Below are 5,661 nucleotides of genomic sequence, written 5' to 3'. Positions count from 1 at the left end.
TTCATTTTCTTTCTCCTCGTCAACCATTGGCACGTAATTTATCTTCCTTTATCTTCTTTCTCTCTAGTGAGCTATTTTTCAAAACCCTAATATTATTAGTTAGTTCTTAACAACTAGATTACTTGGTGTTCTCACAATTTCTTTTACTTGTGGCAAAACAAATTCAGTCATCAAAAGAACTAGCTAATATAAGAAAAATTAAAACAAAGGTCTACTTCTTAGACTACTGATCTAAGAAGTGGATTTTTTTTATTTTAAATTTTCAATGTTTACATTGGTTAGTACAATAACTACTGTTGATATCATAGTTTTCTACACTGGTGTCAAAAAGTGCGAACTTTTAACAGCTCCTATTTTCATACCAATCTCTTTTTGATGTCAAATGCCCATTCTAATTGGCATAAAAGACCTTTTCTCTAGTAGTGCAATGTTACAAATATAATAAATGAATTACGTTGTCTTTATTTCAGTTTTTCCTTTTGCGTGTTTAAGTTTTTTATCCTCAATTAGTATTTGTTTTTGGCTTTGGCTTCCATTTTCTCTCTTTTCCATGGTAAGGTTTTTTGACTTTTTATGAGATATTTTTGTCTTTTCGAATTGGATGGGAACTTTATTGATCAAAACCACGCATAGATTGTTGTTTTTGTTGTATATGTTTTGCAAAGTTTATTATTCAATGATACAGTACTTTAGGACTTGTCTTGCATTTTTTTTAAGACATCAATTTGGCTTTAAGAGTACATTTTTTCCTCTTTTTCTCTAATTTTTTTTCGCGTGAATTGGATGGGATTAATTACCATTAGAAAAAATGACTAAAAAATAAAAGTGATGCAGACTTTTTTACCTCATGAACATTGATGATGGGGACTTAAAATATTTTTACGGGAAAATCACAAAAGAAAACCTTAAAAATTAAAAAATTGCACAAAGAAAACTATTCACAAAAATTGTTGTCACTTGCTTATTAATTATTGTCAAAACTCATACTAATATTTTAATCGGTTCCTACTTGCAGTTTTTTAATTTCTAAGGTGCTTTTTGCAATTTTTCCTGTTTTTATTTCCTTATTTTTAAATTCTTTTTTTAAAGCTGAAATTCAACTTTTTGACTTCAAATCAACCACCAATTATTTATATATATATATATATATTTTGGAGTAATGGACTTTTTCAATTTTATACTCCCAATATATATTAACACCATTGCTCCCCCCACTGCTACAGTCACAAGTGTGAGGGAGTTTTGGGATGCTGATGGCAAAATCACAGCTGTTGGGATGTGACAAGTGACTATAGAAGCTGGATAAGTTATGAAAAAAATATTATCTATAATATTTGACATATTTTTAAATTAAAGAGGTAGACACTAATTTTAAATAGGATTATTTCTAGTAAGAGGATGCATGTACTTATAAAAAAAAAAAAAGATACTAAGGTTATGTTTGGTAGGAAGTATTAAAAATAATGGATTGAGATTGTAATTGTAATTGAGAAAATATATTAAAAGAGTATTTAATATAAGAGATTGTTTATTATATGGGATTAGTCAAACCCATATATGTGAGATTGGAGAATACCATGAAGGGAAGTGGTATTCCCCAATCCCACCTCTATGAATTTGCTTAATCCCATATAATAAGCAATTATTCATACTAAATACTATTTTAATGATTTTTTTCAATTGTAATCCCAATCCCAATCCCTCATTTTTAATACTTCCTACCAAACGGGAACTAACAGTCTAAAGTTACAAGTGAGATTAAACTTACAATTTCCTACTTAATTAGAGGTGCATTATGCCACTTGGTATGACAACATTTGACACTTTGTCCATGCCCCATTGTTCCAAGGGAAAATTGGTAAAAAATCTCTAGTTGAAAATTTAATTGGTTAAAATGATCTGAATTTGAGTAAGTGCAACTATAATCTATTAGTGCAACATATCTTCAATTGTGTGCAATATCATTAATGATGTGCAACAATTATCAACACATAAGCCATTTGCACACAATAGAAGATATTGCATACAATGGAAGATATATTGTACTCACAGATCATACTTGCACATGTTCAAATTTAGGTTCTTTTAGCCAATTAAAATTTCAAACACGGATTTTTTTACCAATTTTTCCTTATTCCAAATATATTACAATTTTGACTTAAATTTTTTCATTGAATATGCCAAATAAGTGGTGTGGACGGTCCGTTATATATGTGTGTGTGCGCATATGATTTTCATTTTCTTTGTTTGTTTTTTTCCTCTTTTAAATCCGAAATATTTCCAATGTTTAGGTATCATTGGTGGTCTAATAAATACTGTGAGCCTCTGCATTTTATTCCTTGCATTCATATAACAGGATCCCAAGCTTCACGGGAAAATGCTGTCTTTCTACCTCTCCTTTCTGTTTTTTTCTTTAGCCTCTAACTCTCACCATCTTTACATTTGCTTTCTGCCTGTTTAATATTTTAGCTTTTGCCTTGACTTCGTCTCCCGTTATCTGGTTTTCTCAATGTTGTATCTGAAGAGGGATTGATCCAACTGGTTAAAGTAAGGGTTCACTTTAACTGCTTCCTTCTTCTTTCAAATCGAATATCCCTGTAATGGGCAATGTAAAAGAATGATTTTTTGTGTGTTACTATTTAGGTCAAAAGTAACAGACAAATAAAAGCGATGCAAACAAGAAAAAGAGCCACACAATTAACTTGATGTTGATATAGGTATGACTCCATTATAAAAATAACTTGCTTGATCAAATCAAAACATTTTCTTTTTCTGCCGAAGTTTTCTGCAATATCCTCTCCCTAGCTCGTCTTGCCTGCAAATTCAAACTCTCACAATGAGAACAACTCGAATAAGCACTACGTAAATGTCGAAAAGTAAAATGTACGAAATGATCTGATCAAAAGTGAAAAATTTTAGTTCCAAATTTGAAGATGAATAGGAGTGGGCTATTATTGGAAAGAGAAGAACAAACCTCTTTTGTCCGATCGGTACAACTTAATATGGTCATGAGCACAATCACTTGGCAGATTGTACCAGTCGTTATTCCCAGCCAAAGGCCTTTTGCTCTCATGTCTAACCAGAAGCCCATCAAGATTGCAGCTAGTGGAATGCCAACAACATAATAAGCTCCAAAACTCACATATGCCCCTCTATGCTGCCTCCCACTTCCCCCAGCAATCCCTATTTTCGACGAGAAAAAGACTTCATAGCACAACAAGTATCTAAGTTTGACTATAATAAGAATGTATTCGTGTTTTGAATGGTATTGGAATGAAAGATTTTACCAGTTGTGCCCTGTAAGGAGTCCATAAAAGAAGACAAAACTAAGAGAGGAGCAATTTCTGTGACATAGTGGATCAAATCTGGCTCATTGCTAAAAACATGACTTAAAACATTCCGACTTGCAAAAATGATTGAGCTCACTATAAGAGCCTCACAGGTTGCCAGAATCCTCGAACAAAAGACAGACAATCTAGCCACCTGTGGACTTCCAGCTCCTAATGCATTTGAAACTCTTGCACTGAAAATAAAACACCGATCACAAAGTCACCAATATTTACAAGTCATGATCTATATTATTGGAGACTACTATTGTAAACGAATTCAATGATGAATATATTACTATGTGATACGAACCTCGCTGCTGAACCAATTGATTATGGTATCGAATAGATTGTAACATTCATTGAAACACTGCCCACAAAGTTCAAAATCGGTATACCATACGGCTAAAATTGATGTTTCAAGCTCTGGGTTTGGTCGTAGAAGACCAGCAAGCAATGTAGTCACCTCATATGACTACCATTGGAGGCTGGAATGATCAATCACCAATATCTATATCAATAGAAATATCCAAGGTGTAATATAAATTGTAGAGGAAGACATATTATTCAAGTGGGGAAGAATAATATCAAGCCATTATAGCCGAGGCAATAGCAAAATGAAAGAACTCTCCAATGCCTTGGAAAAGCTCCATGGAAATTGGAACCCGAGTCTTTGCACAAGAATCAGAGAATTTCATATATAAAGCAAGTAAGATCACATTCAACCAGTATGAACTACCAATGGCAAACCCTCCTCCAAAACGACCCATTCCAGATTTAAAAACTAATGCCCAACAGCAAGCTACGTGGAAGCAAATGATAAATGAAGAAGAGAGAACAAGAGGAGTGATCAAACTCTGCATCAGATAGTATCGAACTAGTGCTTGAAGAATTGCAGACCCAAAGAGGGCGGGAATCAAACAAACTGGAAATTCGCCTGCTTCATGTGCAATTAAAGGATCTTGACCAAGTAGAGCCAACAGCTTCCCCAAGTTAAGCCACAGAACACAGAGAGGAAGACAACATAGAATAAGACAGTAGATGCCGGTTTGAATTTGAACACCAAACTTCTCATATTGCTTAGCTCCGTTGGCTCGACCACATAACGTTTCAAGTGCAGAAGCCAATCCAAACTAGGGATTACACAATACAAAATGCAATTTTTAGCTATCTATCATGCAAAAGTATAAAATCCCACAATACAAAATGCAATTTTGTAATTGTAGAGCAGCAAGTGAGAGACTTACTATGACACTAAAGCCGGTGACAGCGCAAAGTGAAATGGCAACCCCAGTGCTGGATTGAGCAAGTTTTCCCAAGTGACCAACCATCATCAAAGCGATGGTTTGCAGAAAGAAGGTCAAAGAATTCACAGCCACCATAGGGCCTGCCAAACAGCAAACTGCTTTCACTTCTTTTGAAAGCACACGCCATGTTATGGGTAGATGATCCTCTTCGTTCACCACATCTATGTTTTTCTCCAAGAGACCCGTTTCCATTGTCCTTCCTCTATGTCTTATTTGAAGGCACATGTCCGAACCTTAATTAAACTGCAGGAGAGATATCAACTCGGGCTTTTAATCCGTGTGTCATTGTTAAGTGGAAAATGATTCGAAATCATCATGGCTAATTAGTTATTATATTTTTATACGCATACATACATTAAAATAAAATATTATATATAAAAAACAAAATTTTAATAATAATGAGATTGGATAAAGAGAAAAATGTTAAGTATAGTCATTGTTGAATGGCATAAATAAATATAAAACAACTTTATTTTCCGGAAAGTGACATAAAGGAAAAAAAACCTGGGGCGGGAATTATTTGAAGAGAAGAATTTAGAATTCATATATCCATGTGAGTTTAATTTTGGGACCATTGCAATAAGCTTCCTAGAAAGAAAAATACTCACAAAAAAGTCTCATAACAACAACTGAGTACTCATAATGGTAAGTTCTAGCGCAATTAAATAACTAACAGATTTTAATTGTTCACTTGTCCTTGAGACCTTTTAATAATTATCTTCTTTCTTTGGGATCTCACAATAATTCTCCCTTTAATATTCTATTTTAAATATTTCTAAAGAAAAAATTTATAATTATTAAAAATTTTATTTATAAAAAACGTTTCTTTTCATATATTATAATTTCAGAGTTGCCTGAAAATGTTAACAAATAAATGTAGTAAAGTTTTGGATTCCCACCAAAATGATTGATCCATGTTCATTCCTATACCTTCCTCATCTCTCGCATAAATATTAAAAAAAGGCCAATAGGTAGGAATTACAATTAGAAATAATAAATTTTAAAAATCCATATGTCTGCCCCTAATT

General features: G+C 33.1%; 1 pseudogene; it reads right to left on the bottom strand.

The window, feature by feature from the left end:
- Positions 1-2,749: 2,749 nt before the first annotated feature.
- LOC114716896 (protein DETOXIFICATION 14-like) lies at positions 2,750-4,825 on the bottom strand (annotated as a pseudogene).
- Positions 4,826-5,661: the final 836 nt, after the last annotated feature.

Source organism: Neltuma alba, unplaced genomic scaffold (assembly GCF_004799145.2).
Source record: "Neltuma alba isolate B1F8T4 unplaced genomic scaffold, ASM479914v2 tig00011698_pilon, whole genome shotgun sequence".
NCBI lineage: Eukaryota > Viridiplantae > Streptophyta > Magnoliopsida > Fabales > Fabaceae > Neltuma > Neltuma alba.
Note: the sequence above shows the minus strand (reverse complement) of the source record. Positions and strands in the feature narration are given on the sequence as shown.